The sequence below is a fragment of the Carya illinoinensis genome, chromosome 14, assembly GCF_018687715.1.
Source record: "Carya illinoinensis cultivar Pawnee chromosome 14, C.illinoinensisPawnee_v1, whole genome shotgun sequence".
Lineage (NCBI taxonomy): Eukaryota > Viridiplantae > Streptophyta > Magnoliopsida > Fagales > Juglandaceae > Carya > Carya illinoinensis.
In genome coordinates, this window is record NC_056765.1 from 8,887,184 (window position 1) to 8,907,548 (window position 20,365).

The 20,365-nt window shown below is 33.1% G+C and overlaps 1 pseudogene; it reads right to left on the minus strand.

Moving 5' to 3' along the window:
• LOC122293537 overlaps positions 1-20,365 on the minus strand; it is a 28,871-nt pseudogene that overhangs the window by 5,994 nt on the left and 2,512 nt on the right.

Below are 20,365 nucleotides of genomic sequence, written 5' to 3' on the forward strand. Positions count from 1 at the left end.
AATTAGTCGCAAAAGGTCATTTTTCTTGTAGTGCCAGTGCTGTGGGGGTTGATGAAGACGACTATCGGCTCTTCGGGAGGCTAGACTTTCTCCTTGCCTCGATTGTGGAAATGGTTCTCACTAGTGGTAGGGGTCGTTGAATCAGATGGAGTCGAGCACAATGAATCGGAGGTACTATGGCCCATGCCTTTGAATATTAGAATTGGTAGAGGCTAAGGCTGAAATATAAGACAAATTGTTCTCTTCTACTTGGGTTTCATTTTTTTGTTAACTTCCGCTACGTCACTTGGGTGTGCAAGTGGTGCACAAAATAGATTGCACATAGAAGAACCGTAATTTTGGTATCCAAACTAAACCTAATCTCAAGTTTGGAAGAATTGGGTCGGTTGCGATTCTGGGTTGAGAACGATTCCTAGGGTCTGTCTCTAGCACTGTACTTTGTTTTATTAAGTGTTATCCTTTAGTCGTCGTACTTCACGTGGATCTCTCGTAACCACGTCTTTAGTTGCTCTCTATCCTTTCCTCGCCGACTATGCACTCGAGGTTTCTCGTTAGTCGCCTGCAGCTCTCTCTACCTACATCTGTTAGTAAACCCAATAAAAAGCATCAATATTATTTGGCCAAATAAGCATAAGGATTGACTGATAGAATATTACTGTACTTACTAAAAAATATATTTATAAAAAAAAATATAATTACAAACATAACTACATGTTAATATATATTAATTTAATGTGATTAATTAAAAAATTAATTTTATTAAAAATAATATTAATTTAAATCTTAAATATGAAAGAATCAGTGTTAATATATAAATTAATATAAAATTTTATTTATACGTAATAAAATTTTATTTATAATATTTTATTAAGTATGATAATATAATTTATTCTTTATCATATTTAATATATTATGTAAATCAATTAGTATCACTAATTTATTGTATTGCTATTATTTCTTTAACCTTGTTGATGTATAAATAGAGATCTACGTTATGTATTTAAGAAAAACTGAAAATAGCGTGGAAATTAAAGTAGCCCTGAAACTCTTTCTTCTTCATTCAGCTCCCACTTTCTTTTCTATTATATTTTATGTTCTACTTGGATAACGTTCTCAATCTGTACTTTTCTTTTCATCAGTTGGATAAGATTTAGAAAAAGCAGATTAAACGGGTGTAGTAGGTGCATTTTTTCCCGGTCAATAACCAGGGCCGGGTTGCTGCATGCAGACGCAACTTCATCGTGTCGCTGCACGCCATTGCGCGCATGAGCAACATGCAGTACTGTTATTAAAGAACAAGGTCCAGCTAGCGGCCTTGTGCTCCAATTAGTCTCGTTGCAGAGCCATTCTATTGGAGCTTTAGAAAATTGACAGTACTCTAGAAGCCAGACCGACAAACGTTGCTAGCTAACTCATCCACCAACTTCTTTATTTCTATTTCACCTTCAAAGAATTATAAAAGAAGGTTTTCATCGAAAGCAAGATGTATGGTAAATGTGATCTGGTCAACCCCAACATCACATCATTCTCCACGCCATCCATATATATATATATATTTATCCTACAATAATGGAATCTTTACTATACCTAGCTAGCTAACCATCTTTGTCCCGATCAAACATTGGGATAAGATAGATGACTGTACATGCTACTTTGAAAGTGCCATTTTCGAGTCTCAAAATAACACAACACATGAGCTTAGACATGGCTTGGATGATAAGAATTTCTCATCTCATGATCCCATTTTACCTCGAAATCTAAATATTTTGAATATAAATATTTTTTAATTTTTAATTTTTAATCTTTTTATCTAATAATTCTTTAGTCATTATAATTTTTTTAAAGTTTTAAACAAAACATAAATAATAATTCAACATTTTCAAATCTCAAAATAAAAATAATATTAAAAAATAATATATCAAAAATATTTTAATTTAATAGTATTTTTATTCATTTTTTTTTCTGATTTCGCAAAACTTAATAAAATATCTCAACTCAAATCATTTTACTATTGTTCATAAAAAATTTTACTATTATTCAAATATTATTTCATCTTATTTCACTATCTACACAAGGCCTTCATGTGTTTTTAAATCAATGATTTGTTTGGTTATAAATGTGTCAATAAAGATGCTTACAAATAACTTTGTTCGCCACTTTAACGACGACTGAGAAATATGTGATATCATGTTAGATGGTCGAGTCGGTGACAAAGAGACATAAACACATATATATGCAAGTGACATATCATGCCAATCAATTACATTTAGGAGACATTATTTGATGGCAAAGTGATGCGAGGACAAACTTTGATCTGGCACCAATTAAAAGCGAGAAACGTGTAGGGAACTTCATCTTAGTAGTTAGTTCTCTTGCTAATACCATATATATATGGTAACGTGATTTGCTATAGAGTACTTTGTGCCATGCAATCTTTTAACAATTAATTTGCTTGCTTCCTGCTATTATAGCAAATTAGAAATGAGGTTTGCCTGTTTTGTGGGAACTCTCATCACATGTCAAAGTGCCGCTCACAATTTTTTTATTTTATTAAGTTATATATTGGGTTTAGCAACATTCATATGTAGACGTTTGAAGCCGGCCATGTGTTTTTTTTTTTTTGAGATGTCAAGTCATGTGAAATGTTTATATATTAAACGTACGGACGTGCCATATACAGTAAAAAGTATTGCTCATAAAGTATTTTATAATGAAATGAGCATAACAAACATGCTGAAAATCGAGAAACATAATCTACCCATGATTTTGTCATATTCATTTCGTTGAAATTCTGAAATATGCCAAAATTTCAATGTTTAGATTTGAAAATAGCTTCAATAAATTTGTAAATAATATTAGATACAGTTTTATGGTATGTAAATCTCACTCTCTTAAAAAAAATTAAATTTATCATTAAAAAATAATTATTTTTATGTAGATTCTACATTTATCTATTTTTTTTAGAAGTACACAATACTTATACATTTTAAAATTGTAAATATTATTTTTTAAAGCTAATATATATATATATATATATATTTATAGATTATAGAAACAAATCTTTGGTTCATATATTGAAACGCGTCATATTTAAAGATTTTAGCAAACCAAATTTGTAATTAATTTGAAGGAGTGGATATTATATGTAGGACTTTATTGCTCATATATGGTCCTCATTCTCATTCACTACAACTTCATTCCATACCCTTAACTCTTATTCAATAAGCTCACTAACTCTTACGTCTGCTCCTAGTGATGTGATTGGAGACTACACATTGTATATGTAGTTTACATAATTAATATCTAGAAATATGATAATAATGAAATAAATTCTTTAATTTAGCAATCTCAATTCAGCAGCTCACTTTATTTAGTTTTTTTTTTCGCATTTACCAGCGGTAGTTTGTGTCCCTTGTATTTATATTTCTATTTTGATGTTTCCAAGCTCTTCTACATTCTCATCTTTTTCATTTTCTTCCATTTTTTATTCCACGCTATATGTTTTAAGTAGTAACTTTCATTCTCATGGTTTTGAGTAATGGTTTGTTATTATAGGATGTCATGACTTCATTAGATCCTTTCATGAATTTGGCTACATCAAAGATCAAGTACTCCTCATTTTGCTAACCATCAGTTACTCATCCAAAGAACTTGATGTGGATGGTATAGTGCGGTTTAACCTTTGTCCTTTGTTCTGTTTGTAACTTAGATTTGTATTCTATTGATTTACGTATGTTCCTAGAACTTCTCTAAACACATTTTAGAATTAGAGGGAGAAGACATAGAATCTCATGAAAATATGATAAACTAGTCCAATTTCCAATAGCCTCAAGACACTCTGTTAGTCACTAAAAAGAACTTCTTTAAACACATTCTGTTACTGAGTTTTCCTTTATTTATTTTTTAAGTAAGAAAATTTTATTAATAAGTGCAATGGTGCAACCCCTATACAGAAGTAGTATACATGAGAGACACCTAGCTAGAGTACTCATTACTATGGGGTCACTATCTACTCTTATCAAGGACTATTTTAATGATATACAGCATGCGCTAACTTATACCTACACTTTCCTTGGTTTTCTTTCCTTGTATGAAAATTATTCTACTAGCAAACAAGGCTATGAGAAGTAAAATGTATGCCATTTATCTTGTACTACAATTTATCTATGTGAGAAAACTTTGAAATCCATTTGTAGTTGTTACTTTTTGGATATTTTCACAAAAATTAGAATTTATAATTGTTACCTTCAGATCTTCACAGTTTTACAATGAAGATTGTTTATATATGTGCAAAACCTGAACATATATGTACAATGAAGATCTTCACAGTCTTACTTAGGCACTAAAGTTCGGTTTGGTAGTAAAATAAAAATTTTGAGTTTTAAGACATAATATAATAATATTATTATTTTGAGATTTGAAAAAGTTAAGAAAAAGTTAAATTATTTATTATATTTTAGATAGAGATTTGGGAAAGTTGTAATCATGAGATGAAAATTTTAAATTTGAGATGAAAAATTTGATTAGCCAAACCGAACCTTAGCATATCTAGGCATGCATTAGCATCATATACATTTATAATATTAAGCTCTCAAATAATGGCAAAGACCTATTGAAGATACTCATGACTGGAAAAAGTTTTTCCTATTGAAGATACTCATGACTGGAAAAAGTTTTGTTAAGTATTGGTTTTGTTCTTTGTTACTTGTAAGTAGGGAATTATAGTAAGGTGTTGTAGGTGTTTTTTTATTGGTCTTAAAGGGATTAATACTTTATTCAGATTTTAATGTAGAGATCTCACATTAAAAAAAAAAAGGAAAACTGACATAGAAACGTGTAATGTGACATGAGAGTTAGAAGTTTTCCATATTGTCGGATAGTGATGATAGAAGCACTAACGACATTCAGCATGTCAATATGTGTTTCAATAGTTTATTACTATAGACATTCGATGTCACATCATTTTAATCAAATCCATATTTTGTTCGCTAGTTTATCTTGCAAAATCTTAGATTCCACTGTCTTGACTTTGATTGTCAACTTGGCTCGCCCTGCTTCAGATCCTAATGGTAAGACCTTCCTCTCCATTTAGGGTTGCCAAATATTACTTACTCTTACTTTAAATTGCAGAAAAAGCATTGGCAGATTTGCATCTATTTATGTTCAATACCGAATAATATATTGGCCCCATCTTGAACACCTATTATTTTGAATAGCCTTGCTCCTTTGGTGTTATGATAAGGAAAAATGTAAAGGTAATTCTTATTCAGTTCAATAGGTACATTTCAATAGTCTATTACAATAGTGGATGGTTACAAGTGTTGTTGATTACATTTCAATATTCAAGTTTGCTTACATGCTTACGTTGTTGACAATATGTTGATTTAAACATGATATTACAACCCATTAATTTATATGACTATATATTTAATTTTCTCTCAATTGTCAACACAGCGAATGCACTGTTTCTTTATAACTGCTCTGATGGTGTGTATTGATACATTTTATGTATAATTGCCAGATTGGTGTGTCCATATGAAATATCAAATATCCAACAACTATAAGGGCTGATGCATTCTTGTGAGGAGCTATTTTGTCCACCCCTCATGCCCAGGTGCATATTGTTATATCTGACTAGATATAATTTATAAAGATAGAGGAACAACACATTTGACATATTTGAATGAATGTTAACTACATTTCCAGATCTGTTTGACTTTAGTAGTTAAGTTATAGGTTTTGGGTTACATTTGGTCCACCCTAGTGTATAGCCCATTTCTAATTAGTTTTAATTTTTTTTTTTTGGTATACTGGGTCTTGCTGGTTGCTTGGATTGTGTCTCTCAATATGGAAAAAAAGAACTACATCTCTATGACACTTGCTCTATAAACCACGTAAAATTACTACTGAATACAGTTTCAATAGTAATTTTTTTTTTTTGTAATTTCGTATTTCCGGCGACTAAAACTTGTCGCAAATAGTCATAAACTTGTTGCAATTAATATATTGCAGCGATTTCTATGTGTTGCAAAAAATTTAACTACAACGAAAAGAACAGATCGTTGCAATAGATCAGCATCATTTCCAGCGATTTCTATAACTTTTACGACGATATAAATTGTTGCAATTGACATTTCTCAACGATTTTTCCCTTAAATGGATTATCCCTTTTGTAACAGTTTTTATCATTTGCAGTGATTTTTTTGATGTTTGCAACATTACAAATACGCTGGAAAAAACATTTTGCAACAATTTTTCTACATTCATTGCAAATAAGAAGAATTAATTGCAAGGGTTTTTATAAATTTTGCATCGGTTTAAATTGCTACAATTGATCTTTCCCAACGATTTATCTTTAAATAGAAAAGACCATTTGCAACAATTTTTAGAATATTTGCAGTGGGAAAAAATTGCTGGAAATAATAGTGTTGAACTCAAGGTTTCAAGTTTCATGTGATTATAAATCTACACATGGATTTTGATGATAACAAATGAATTCAAAGAATAAAGAAGTCTCAAGCTCAAGTTGTCTACACAATGGAGTCAAGCACATCAAGGAAACAAGCATGAGCAAGAAGGGAACAAGTTCACATTAAAATTATAGAGTAATGTTGTAAATCTCTTCAAAATTTGAAATTAGGATTAATGCTCAAAATTAATATTTTATCATAAAGCATTAAAATACATTTTCCACATGTGCATGAATATTTTTGAAAATTAAATTTGAAAATTTTGAAAGATGATTGATTGTCATCTTTTGCATGTGCGTGCCTTGATTAAAGGGTTGAACTTTGAAAATATTAAAGATGATTGATTGTCATCTTTCACATGTGCATGTTTTATTTGAATATTTTCAAAAGTGATTGATGCTTTTTTAGACTTATACAAAAAGTAAAAGATTAGGTTTGAATTTTTTGAAAATGAAAGTGTGCTCATTTTGTCATATGCCAAAAGTAAAAGATTAGGTTTGATTTTTTTTGAAAAAGTGAATAATGTTGTCTTTGACAATTGAAAAAGAAGAACCTTTTATTTGAATTCTTTGAAAAAGTGAATGATGTTGTCTTTGACAATTGAAAAAGAAGAACCTTTTATTTGAATTTTTTGAAAAAGTGAATGATGTTGTCTTTGACATGTGAATCTTTTTAAATTTGAATATGAAGTCTCATATGCCTATAAATAGATCAATTGAGAGCTTCACATTCACAACATCAAGAGCATACAACATTCATTCAAAGCTTTCATTCTCTCTTCTCTAAGCATTGAGCCTTAATCCTTGTTCATTTTGAGAGATATAGTTTGCGCTGTATTGTTCTTATTTCACTCATTGAGGAGTGTTTTCTGATAATCTACCCACTATCAGCTCTTGTATCAGAAAAAGAGTGTGTATAACCCTTGTGTGTGTAGAAAGTATTCTACACGGGGAATAGTTGAATCACCACGTGTAAGGTGATTGCAAGTGTAGAGGGTGTTCTACACGGATCCTTTGTAGCGGTATTGTTCAAAGGTGTAATAGGTTTCTATCTCCACCTGAAGGAGGTTGAATAGTGAATTTGGGAATCCTCAAGGGGTTGCTTGAGGCGAGGACGTAGGCAGTGGGGCCGAACCTCGTTAACATACTGAGTTTTCTTCTCTCTTACCCTTACTCTTTATATTTATTGTTATTTCATATTTTGTTTATATTTTATATTATATATTTGATTTATAATTGTTATTTTTTTTATATAACTCAATTCACCCCCCTCTTGTGTTAGTCATCTGGGCAACAATTGGTATCAGAGCTAAGAGCTCTATTATAAGATTAACTATCTTTTGAGTTAAGATCTTATGGCTAACATTGCAGCTTCATTTGGTGAAGGTCAATTTAGCAGTCGGCCTCCACTCTTTTGTGGAGATAATTACTCATTCTGGAAAGTTAGAATGAGAATATTTCTTCAAGCTCAAGGTAGAGAAATCTGGAAATGTATTGTAAATGGACCTTATATTCCAACAAAAGTGGTTGATGGAGTAAAGGTCAAAAAGGAAGAAGAAGAGTTTGATCGTGAAGACGATAGACTTTATACTTTAAATTTAACTGCTATGAATTTATTATATAATGCTCTTAATGGAAATGAGTTTAATAGAATAATGAATTGCGCTACGGCAAAGGAAATTTGAGATAACTTGAAAGTAACTTATGAAAGAACTTCGCAAGTAAAGGAATCAAAAATTTATATTCTTACTCATGAATATGAAATGTTTAAGATGAATGATGATGAATCTATTTCTAGTATGCACACTCGTTTTACTAACATCATAAACAACTTGACAGCTCTTGGCAAAGTTTATTCCAAGGTGGAGATAGTAAGAAAAATTCTCAACTCTTTACCAAAACGTTGGGAATCAAAAGTTACAGCGATTCTTGAAGCTAGAGACCTCAAGAAGCTCGAAGTCAATGAACTCATTGGGTCACTTATCACCCATGAGTACACATTGAAAAGAGGAGAAGAAGAAGGAAAGCCAAAGAAGAGCTTAGCACTTAAAGCTGTTCCTCATGAAAGTGAAAGTGATGAAGATGAGGAAAATGACGATAAAGATGAAGAAGTTGCGATGATAACAAAAAGAATTCAGAAGTTCTTGAAGAAAAATAGAACTCCTCCGAGGAAATCTTTCAAAAAGTTTTCCAAGAAAGATTCAGGTAAAAACGACACTTTAATTTGTTATAAATGTAATAAACCTGGTCATATCAAGCCAGATTGTCCTCTGCTAAAGAAAGCTCGAAACAAGGGTAAGAAAGCAATGAAAGCTACATGGGATGATGATTCAAGTAGTTCAGATAGTGAAGCAAGTAATGAAGAATCAGCAAATCTTTGTCTTATGGTTAAAGATGACATTGAGGTAACAAATCTTGATAATATTGAAAATCCTTCATATGAAGAATTGCAAAATGTTTTAGAAGAGATTTATGAGGAATTTGAAAAATTGGGTATCAAGTATACTGTTTTGAAAAATAAAAATTCTTCTTTAACAAACGAAATTGAAATTTTAAGAAAAGAAAGTATCATTTTGAAAGATGAAAATCTTGAATTGAATAAGAAGAAAACCGATTTAGAAAATATTGTTGAAAATTTTACGAATGGAAAAAGAAATTTTGAAAAACTTCTTGGTAGTCAAAGATGTGTTTTTGACAAGGCAGGTTTGGGATATATGCCAAAACAAAAATACAAACCTTATAAAAATTTCTTTGATAATCATTCTACCTCAAAGACTAATATTCAAAATTCTTTTCATAAAAATAATTTTGTCAAAAAAGGATATTATTATAATCATTCAAGTTTTTCATATATGTCACATGCTATTTGTAATTTTTGTAATAGAAATGGTCATAATTATCATACTTGTCCTATTAGAAGAAATCATACAATGACTATTAGGGCCATATGGGTACCTAAAAATCTTGTTTCTTCTAATACTAATAAATAAAGGACCCAAAGAACTTGGGTACCAAGAAAAATCATTTTAATTGTTTTTATAGGTATGCATGAAGTCATCCACAAGCAAAAATAAGTGGTTTTTAGATAGTGGATGTTCAAGACACATGACGGGAGACAAGACTAAGTTCTTTGATCTTAGATCTAAAGAAGAAGGACACGTGACATTTGGAGACAACTCGAAAGGGAAGATCGTGGGAATAGGTAAAATTGGTAATGAATCTTCTCTCATAATTGAAGATGTTCTACTTGTTAAAGGTTTAAAACATAATCTTTTGAGCATAAGTCAATTATGTGATAAAGGATTTACAGTTACTTTTAAAATGGATAAATGCATTATTTTGAATGATCATGATTGTAATATTTGTTTTATTGCTTTTAGAAACAATAATGTTTATACAATTGATTTTGAAGAAATTACCTCACAAGATGCTATTTGCCTATCAACTCAAAATGAAACTAGTTGGTTATGGCATAGAGGATTAGGTCATGCCAACATGGAACTTATTTCCAAACTTTCAAAAAATGATCTTGTGAGAGGTTTACCAAAAACATATTTTCTTAAAGATAAAATTTGTGATGCATGTCAATTTGGTAAACAAACAAAAACTTCTTTTAAAATTAAGAAACATATTTCCACTACTAGACCATTACAATTGATACACATGGATCTTTTTGGACCAAATAGAGTTGCAAGTCTAGGAGGAAAATATTATGCATTTGTTATTGTTGATGATTTCTCTAGATATACTTGGGTCATCTTTCTTGCTCATAAAGATGAGGCACATAATGCCTTTACCAAGTTATGCAAGAGAATTCAAAATGAAAAGGGCTATACTATTTCAAGTATCCGAAGTGATAGGGGAAAAGAGTTTGTTAATAAAAATATTGAAACATTTTGTGATGAAAACGGTTTTGTACATAATTTTTCTGCTCCTCGAACTCCTCAACAAAATGGGGTAGTAGAGAGGAAAAATAGATCTCTTCAAGAAATGGCAAGAACAATGCTCAATGAGAATAACTTGCCTAGTTATTTTTGGGCCGAAATGGTAAGTACTGCATGTTATGTTATAAATAGAGTTATGTTAAGGTCTAAGTTAGATAAAACCCCATGTGAGCTTTGGAATGAGAAAAAGCCCAACATTGGTTACTTTCATGTATTTGGATGCAAATGTTTTATTTTGAATAACAGAGATAATTTAGGCAAGTTTGATGCAAAATCTGATGAAGGTATCTTTCTCGGGTATTCTACTAATAGTAAAGCTTATAGAGTATTCAATAAAAAGACTTTGACTGTACAAGAATCTATACATGTAGTATTTGATGAATCTAATTCTCCACTCTCCAAGAAATCTATTGATAAAGAAACAGAAGGTATAAATAACACAGAAAGTCTCAATCTCAACAAAGAGAAAGCAATAGAGGAAGTTCAACATAGAGCCATCAGGAAAGATCATCAAAATTTAATACAAGATGCAACCAAACAGTGGAAATTTGTGAAAGATCATCCAGTGGAACAAATTTTGGGAGAACCTTCACAAGGTGAAGAATTTGAGATGAGCATGATGGGTGAACTTACATTCTTTCTCGGATTGCAAATTAAGCAAGCAAAAAGTGGGACATTCATCAATCAATCAAAATATATTAAGGAATTACTGAAGAAGTTTGGGATGGAAAATGCTAAGGAAATTAGAAAACCAATGAGCCCATCAACTAAACTTGATGAAGATGAATCCGGTAAGCCAGTTGACTCGAAGATATATCGAGGTATGATTGGTAGCTTATTATATTTAACAGCCAGTAGACCAGATATTATTTTTAGTGTGTGCTTATGTGCACGTTTTCAATCATCTCCAAAAGAATCACATTTAATTGCAGTTAAGCGCATTCTTAGATATCTTAGTGGTACAATTAACCTAGGGTTATTGTAACAGCCCGCTAGAAATTCAATTGTGAAATTTCTATTAACTTTAAGAACCTCGTGAAAACCCCATAAGTTTTCACGAATCCATTAATCATATAGGTTTTTGTCTAACTACATAGTTAGTGTTATTATTTACTATAGTATCAGAAGTGTGTTTTTGATTATTGGAGATAGTGAGAAGTGACAAAATGTATTATGGTTTGTGCCATTAGACTCGGAGGGTTATTTAAAGTCTTATGGCGCAATAACATTTTTCATATTTTCGGTCAAAACGTCTGTTTAAAACTGTAGATATTATTGGATAAAAAGAAATATCTTGAGGTAATTTTCATGAATATTATTGGGTAAAAATATCTTGAGTTGATTTTTGTAGATATTATTAGGTAAGAGAGTCCTACACTCCACTCTCACTCCGGTAAGAGAGTCCTACACTTAACTCTCACTTCGGGTAAGAGAGTCCTACACTTAACTCTCACTCCAGCCTCATCTCTTCCATATCTTATCCACAAATATCTCCAGCCATCCCTCCCCACGAAATTATCTTCATTTATGCTTTTCATTGAAAGAATACCAAACACTCTCTCTCGGACAGCTTTTAGGAGTTCTTTTGCACACCCATTTCGAAGCTTTTGTAAGTGTTTTATCATAAAATCTCCTTCATATAAGTTGTTTCTTTTTGAGTCTAGTTTACATGGATATCTTATTTTACCCATTTGAAGATCATTTGGTCAGTCAAATATTGTGTAAACTATAGAAAGGTCATTCTGGGAGATAAACTGGAGAATATGTTATAGTTTGGAGTTTTTGACCAAGCTAATGGATAGATATTGATCCGAAATTTTTATGGAGTATTGTTAACATGTATATGTGACTATTGGTTGAGGATTTTTGCATGATTAAAGGTTTTGATGAAAGATGTTCTTAGATTTAGAAACTTAGAAACTGGAAGAGGAAAAACAGTTTCTGTTTTGAGAAAGTTTAACTCTTTGGTGGTCTAAACCTATTCTAATGACTTTGATAATTTTATTGGAGGATCCTAAACATCTTATATACATGTTATATTATTATTTTGAAGATATTTGATGTTAGTTTCAAAGATATGAAATTTTATGCAAAGAGATATTCAGATAAGCCAAAGTGTGGATATTCTTGGCTAAATTTATGTTTTGGTTAATTTCTAACCATGTGATCTTGAATTAGAAGCTTGTATATGTTTTAGGACATCTTTTTAAACCATGTAATGGTTTGGTTTGAAGATCATATATTTATAAGTCATAGATCAAGAGATTTATCAAAACTAGTTGAGGAAAAAGTTCCTGTTTTTGGACTAAGTGTAAAACCAAAAACTCCAAATGTTATTTTGTGATTTTGGTGACTTTAGTTTGATGATTTAAAGCATGGTTGATGTTAGGATGATATTATGAATATGTTAGAAGTAAGATTTGATTTTTGAAATTCTTGGAGATGTTTTGATTTAAGGTCAAAACTTGTGATTCAAATGCTTGGATCTTTTTACAAAAAAGTTTGGTGTTGATTATTAGATTTTTCTAAATGGATGTTTTAAGTATGGTTTTGAACTTAGGATTGGAAGATGTTTGTTGTAAAATTTTGGTTTAAGCATGAGTTTTGAAGTTGGAAGGAATTGCAACAAAAATAAAGGGAAATGGCCTATGGATGTTTCGACCATAGTGTGTTCTTCATGGTTGTGTTTTGTTTTAAATTTTTATGAGTTGATATTTAAGTTTAGGACAAAATTTACATGAGGAATGTAAATTTTGGAAACTTTTGAAATTAGTATGCAAAATCCTTAAGTTATGGGTAAAACGGTCAATTTCCCACATGTAGAGAGTAAAATGAAAATTTTACTCTTTAAGTTAGTATTTTCCATATTTCAAATTATTAGTGATTTAGTTCTAATTTTTAGAATCACTAATTACAGTTCCTCGTGATCGCACTTGAAGTTTTATAAGAAACGCGGAGATCGAGGTAAGTTAGCTTTTAACTTACTAGCAGTCTACTGTGTATGTGTGCTAAGTAAAAGAATTACAGTGTATGTATGTATGTTATCATATATGTCATACCATGCCAAGTTATCATGTAATTGTCTATTATACAGAATTTATTCTGTCATCAATTTTTATCTGTTACACAATATATTCTGTCATGTATTACTATACATTACAAATATGTCATGTTAAATATGTTGTCTGTTATATGTTATGCCATGTTACGAAATGTTACTATCTCAAGTTGGTTATGTATTTAACTACAATTGTGATGCGTAAAATACATGGGGCTACAACAACTGTGGAGTATGTATTTTTCATGTTAAGTCAAGTTTATGTAGAATACATGGGGCCACAACAACTGTGGAGTATGTATTTAACTGCATAGTGATGTATAGAATACATGGGGCCACAACAACTGTGGAGTATGTATTTACACATAGAATACATGGGGCCACAACAACTGTGGAGTATGTATTTTTAATGTTAAGTCAATTTTGTGTAGAATACATGGGGCCACAACAACTGTGGAGTATGTATTTACACGTAGAATACATGGGGCCACAACAACTGTGGAGTATGTATTTTTCATGTTAATTCAAGTTTCAGAGCAAGTTCATGCTAAGTCAAGTTTCAGATCAAGTTCATGTCAAGTCAAGTTCAATTCATGATTCAATTTAAGCTATGTCAATTATGCTATGTTGTACGCTAAGTTATGCTTTAATTACTTATGAATTTGATTATGCATTTATGCTTTTACTGTCATACATGCATCATTAGTCTGTATGGAAGTTTTTTGTTAACTTGCTGAGATTTGTAATCAAATCTCACTGTGGTAGTCCCAACTACCATTCCCCCCGAATGGTAGATCTTGTTACAGGACCTGAAGGAGGATCAGGAGCTGACCAACTAGACACAGTCGACTGAACGACGGTGCGTCGTTAATGTTAATATAGTAGTTAAATTACTACTTGTACGATGGAGTTGCATCTCCAGTACTTTTGGATCATAACTATTTTGGAATAGTGCTGTGATCTTAGTTATTCAATGGATCTTTATGTATGAAGTATGTTTTAAGTATTGAGATATTTTCAGTTTGGTGCATAGTATTGCTAAAAAAAAAATTATCCGCTGCGAATATTGCATAATGTTAGATGCATGTTAGGATTATTGCATCTTATATGTCATGAACGGGGGCAGGTAACCTTGTGTTACATGTCTCGACGCTTCAAATGTCCGTCCGATCCCAAACGGAATTTGGGAGCGTCACAGTTATGGTACCCTAAGCACACATCTTTCGATCTAATCAGCTACACAGATGCAGATTATGCTGGCTGTAAAATAGATCGAAAAAGCACTAGTGGAGCATGCCATTTCTTAGGTCATGCATTAGTTTCCTGGTTTAGTAAAAAACAAAATTCTGTTGCACTATCTACTGCTGAGGCAGAATATGTTGCTGCGGGTAGTTGTTGTGCTCAAGTTCTCTACATGAAGCAACAACTTGAAGATTTTAAACTCAAGTATAATCACATTCCAATCAAATGTGATAATACAAGTGCTATAAATCTTTCAAAGAACCCAATACAACATTTTAGAACTAAGCATATTGAAATAAGGTATCATTTTCTTCGAGATCATGTGCAAAAAGGCGATATAATATTAGAGTTCACAAATACACACGATCAGTTAGCAGATATTTTCACAAAACCTTTACCAGAAGATAGATTATGTATGATCAGAAGAGAAATAGGTATGATGCATGTTATGAATATCTCTTAAAAGATAGACCAGAGTTAATAAAAATAGAGATAGATTTTTTAAATACTTTTACATAAACTTGAGATTCTTAGCCTCATGTTTGAGACGCTCATTCTCTTTATACAATATCATGTCATTCTTATTCATGGGAACCGGCAAGCGGAATGAAGAATCTAATAAAGATTTTAACTGTTTATTCTTCTGCCGAATGATTCCTTCCCTTGTATGAGACTCTTGAACAATTCGTTGAAGTACAACAATTTGTTCTTTGAGCCTTTCAACTTCATGATTTTTGGCTTGTAGCCGCTGAGAAAAAGTAACAATAGAGGAAGAGTAGCGAGTCCCAAGACTCACCAAGTCATAAATAGCATCAGAATCTGACTTATTAATCAGATTATTATTTTCTTGCTGCAACATGGCACCAATGGCAGCTGCAGAAAGGACAGGAGGTTGAGATGCAGAATGCCTCATGGATGGATCTAGAGAAATGTTAGAAGAATGAGCCATTGAGAAAAAAATAGAAGGCTTAAAACGAGAATGCTGAAGGAATGCAGATGAGTTATAGAGATGAGATGAAAACTTGATGCGGATTGGATGAACTTCAGGACTGATTTTATAGAGATAGCATAAAGAATAAGACAAACTATTTTCTCTTCAAATCTTATTTAGTCAAAAGAAATACAAGATATGCTGGACACACATTGTCAAAAGTTTTCTTACTAATCCAGCGAGATTAACAGTAGATTGTCCCTATTTTTCTAGTAAACGGTGAACCTCTGATGTTATCTGTCGATGTTGACCTTGTATCTGAACCCTTTCTCGTTCCAGCTCCTCTATTCGTGGTTGCAGATTATGAGCATACCAATCTGTAAATTTTTTCAACTCTTGGTTTTCTTGCTTTAGCCTTTTATTCTCACTATCCTTATTAGCAAGCTTTTGTCGTAACTCAGATATTTGCATGTTAAGATGATCAATCTCACTCACTCTCGCCATTAACCTTCGAGACAAGATCGTAACAGAGGCAGCATATTGACTACTGAGTATTCTTGATTCTGCAATAATCTCAGAATCAGCCTTACTAGAAAAACGGTTCACTGCTCCTATCATGGTATTGACGGCCTCAGGAGAGAAGATTGATGATTGATGCGTCAAGGGTTCCTGATTCAAGTCTGGAACATTAGTGGAAGAGAATTGCTCAGCCATTCTATTGTTGTGGAAAAACAGAACTCATGTCAAGAAGTGATTATTTTTTTGGCATCCGATAGATGAAAATGATCATTTTTTTATAGAAACTCGGAGCCTTCAATCCCGTTTGTCAACAACATCAGGCGATTGTTTAAATCTTCAGCCGTATTAAATTCATAGAGTTAGGCCTCGAGGCTTTGCAGCACTTGTCGGGTCACGGACGGCTCCATTTTTCAACTATCTACAGTGACTATTAAACGCATCGTTTTCTTTAGTCCATTTATTTGCTGCCGATCCTTTTTAATGATTCCAAAAGGGGGAGAAGTTTTAGACTAGAACATTAACATTGTTTAAATTGCTAAACTTGTTATATATGCTTGGAATTATATTTATACTTTTACTTGAAAAACTAACGCATATTTTCAGGGGGAGCTTAAGTATTAATACAGGTTTCAAGTTCTATCAAATATTTGTCATCATCAAAAAGGGGGAGATTGTTGAACTCAAGGTTTCAAGTTTCATGTGATTATAAATCTACACATGGATTTTGATGATAACAAATGAATTCAAAGAATAAAGAAGTCTCAAGCTCAAGTTGTCTACACAATGGAGTCAAGCACATCAAGGAAACAAGCATGAGCAAGAAGGGAACAAGTTCACATTAAAATTATAGAGTAATGTTATAAATCTCTTCAAAATTCGAAATTAGGATTAATGCTCAAAATTAATATTTTATCATAAAGCATTAAAATACATTTTCCACATGTGCATGAATATTTTTGAAAATTAAATTTGAAAATTTTGAAAGATGATTGATTGTCATCTTTTGCATGTGCGTGTCTTGATTAAAGGGTTGAACTTTGAAAATATTAAAGATGATTGATTGTCATCTTTCATATGTGCATGTTTTATTTGAATATTTTCAAAAGTGATTGATGCTTTTTTAGACTTATACAAAAAGTAAAAGATTAGGTTTGAATTTTTTGAAAATGAAAGTGTGCTCATTTTGTCATATGCCAAAAGTAAAAGATTAGGTTTGATTTTTTTGAAAAAGTGAATTATGTTGTCTTTGACAATTGAAAAAGAAGAACCTTTTATTTGAATTCTTTGAAAAAGTGAATGATGTTGTCTTTGACAATTGAAAAAGAAGAACCTTTTATTTGAATTTTTTGAAAAAGTGAATGATGTTGTCTTTGACATGTGAATCTTTTTAAATTTGAATATGAAGTCTCATATGCCTATAAATAGATCAATTGAGAGCTTCACATTCACAACATCAAGAGCATACAACATTCATTCAAAGCTTTCATTCTCTCTTCTCTAAGCATTGAGCCTTAATCCTTGTTCATTTTGAGAGATATAGTTTGCGCTGTATTGTTCTTATTTCACTCATTGAGGAGTGTTTTCTGATAACCTACCCACTATCAGCTCTTGTATCAGAAAAAGGGTGTATATAACCCTTGTGTGTGTAGAAAGTATTCTACACGGGGAATAGTTGAATCACCGCGTGTAAGGTGATTGCAAGTGTAGAGGGTGTTCTACACGGATCCTTTGTAGCGGTATTGTTCAAAGGTGTAACAGGTTTCTATCTCCACCTGAAGGAGGTTGAATAGTGAATTTGGGAATCCTCAAGGGGTAGCTTGAAGCGAGGACGTAGGCAGTGGGGCCGAACCTCGTTAACATACTGAGTTTGCTTCTCTCTTACCCTTACTCTTTATATTTATTGTTATTTCATATTTTATTTATATTTTATATTATATATTTGATTTATAATTGTTATTTTTTTTATATAACTCAATTCACCCCCCTCTTATGTTAGTCATCTAGGCAACAAATAGTTTTTATCAGTAATTTTTTTTCTATTGCTGCAATAATTAAAAGTGGCAGGTTAATAACGGTGAACATGTAGCGAGTTTGAAATCTCTGAAAATGACTAAATACAACGATTATAATGGATTTTTACGATGATTTTAAGTACTATAATTAAAAGGCTTAATTTTTTGTAGTGAGCTAAGTATGTTATGATACTTCTATTCGTGTAAGAGTAGAACTCGACCGTGGATAGTGCCCTTCCGGCATGAGTATTTTATCTGGACTTGCATATGTGAATCTCAATTTTGGAAGGGTCGAGAACGATTCCTAGGGTCTGTCTCTAGCATTGTACTTTGTTTTATTAAGTGTTATCCTTTAGTCGTCGTACTTCACGTGGATCTCTCGTAACCACGTCTTTCGACGTTGCTCGCTATCCTTTCCTAGCTGACTATGCACTCGAGGTTTCTCATTAGTCGCCTGCAGCTCTCTCTACCTACACCTCTAAGTGAACCCAATAAAAGCATCAATATTAATTGGCCAAATAAGCATAAGAATGGACTGTTAGAATATTACTGTACTTACTAAAAGTAGGGGTGGGCAGCGGGGCCCCGTTACCCGCTGCCCCGCCCCTTTCGGCCCGCCCCCGCATAGGGCGGGGCGGGTCATCCGCACCGTCAGGGGCGGGGCGGGGCCCCCCGGCCCGGAAAGGCTAACGCCATGCGAGGCGGGGGACGGGGACGGACCCCCCCGGTCCGTTTTTCCCCCGCCCCGCATCATATATAATATATATAATATATATTATATATTATTAATATATAATAATCCTCACCGAGGTTTGGGGGAATCATCCTCACCGAGGCGGCTCCGTCTTCATCCTCGTCTTCTTCTTCGTCATTCACACTCTCCTCCGAGCTCTCCTCGCCACCATCTTCTCTGTTGTTGCCGTGCAATAATCTATCACCTCTCCTCCTTTTGCTACGGCTCAGCCGATCCCTATCACGGTTGCGGTCTCGATCCCGATCGCGATCTTTCTTTCTGCTCCCTCCTCGATCTCTTAGCCTGGCCGTCTCTTGCAGCTCCACCGGCCCATCTTCTTCTGCAACAAGTGCACCACAAGATAAGAAGAGTCGTGAAAAAATCAAAGGAAACAAAGTTGTTTCCTTCGACTCGAAGAAGTGGGTACAGGTGAGAAGCGGGAGGCCAGACGGATTGCCCCCCCACCCCGTACCCCGTCATGCGGGATGGGGTATCCCGCCCCCGCACACCGGGGACGGGGGACGGAGGGGATTTTCCCCATCCGCCCCGTGCGGGGGCGGGAGGGGGCCTACCCCGCACCGTATGGTGCGGGTAGCACCCCTAACTAAAAGATATATTTATAATATTCTATTAGATATGATAATATGATTTATTTTCTATCATATGATAATATTGTATAAATCAATCAGTATTAATTAGTATCACTAATTTATTATATTGCTATTATTTCTTTAACCACTTTCACGTATAAATAGAGACGTATGTTATGTATCTAAGAAAAACTGAGAATAGCGTGGAAATTAAAGTAGCCCTGAAACTCCTCCTTCTTCATTCAGCTCTCACTTTCTTTTTTATTATATTTTATTTTCTACTTGGATGACGTTCTCAATCTGTACTTTTCTTTTCAGTTGGATAAGATTTAGAAAAAAGCAGATTAAACGTGGTGTAGTAGGTGCATTTTTTCCCGGTCAATAACCGGGGCCGGGTTGCTGCATGCAGACGCAACTTCATCGTGTCGCCGCACGCCAATGCGCGCATGACCAATATGCAGTACTATTATTGAAGAACAAGGTCCAGCTAGCGGCCTTGTGCTCCAATTAGTCTCATTGCAGAGCCATTCTATTGGAGCTTTAGAAAATTGACAGTACTCTAGAAGCCAGACAGACAAATTAACGTTGCTAGCTGGCTACGGTCTCATCCCGGCCATCAACTTCTTTATTTCTATTTCACCTTCAAAGAATTATAAAAGAAGGTTTTCATCGAAAGCAAGATGAATGGTAAATGTGGCGTGTGGTCACCCCCAACATCACATTCTCCACGCCATCCATATATATATATATATATATATATTTATATTTATCATACAAGAATGGAATCTTTACTATACCTAGCTAACCATCTTTGTCCCGATCAAACATTGGGATAAGATAGATGACTGTAAATGCTACTTTGAAAGT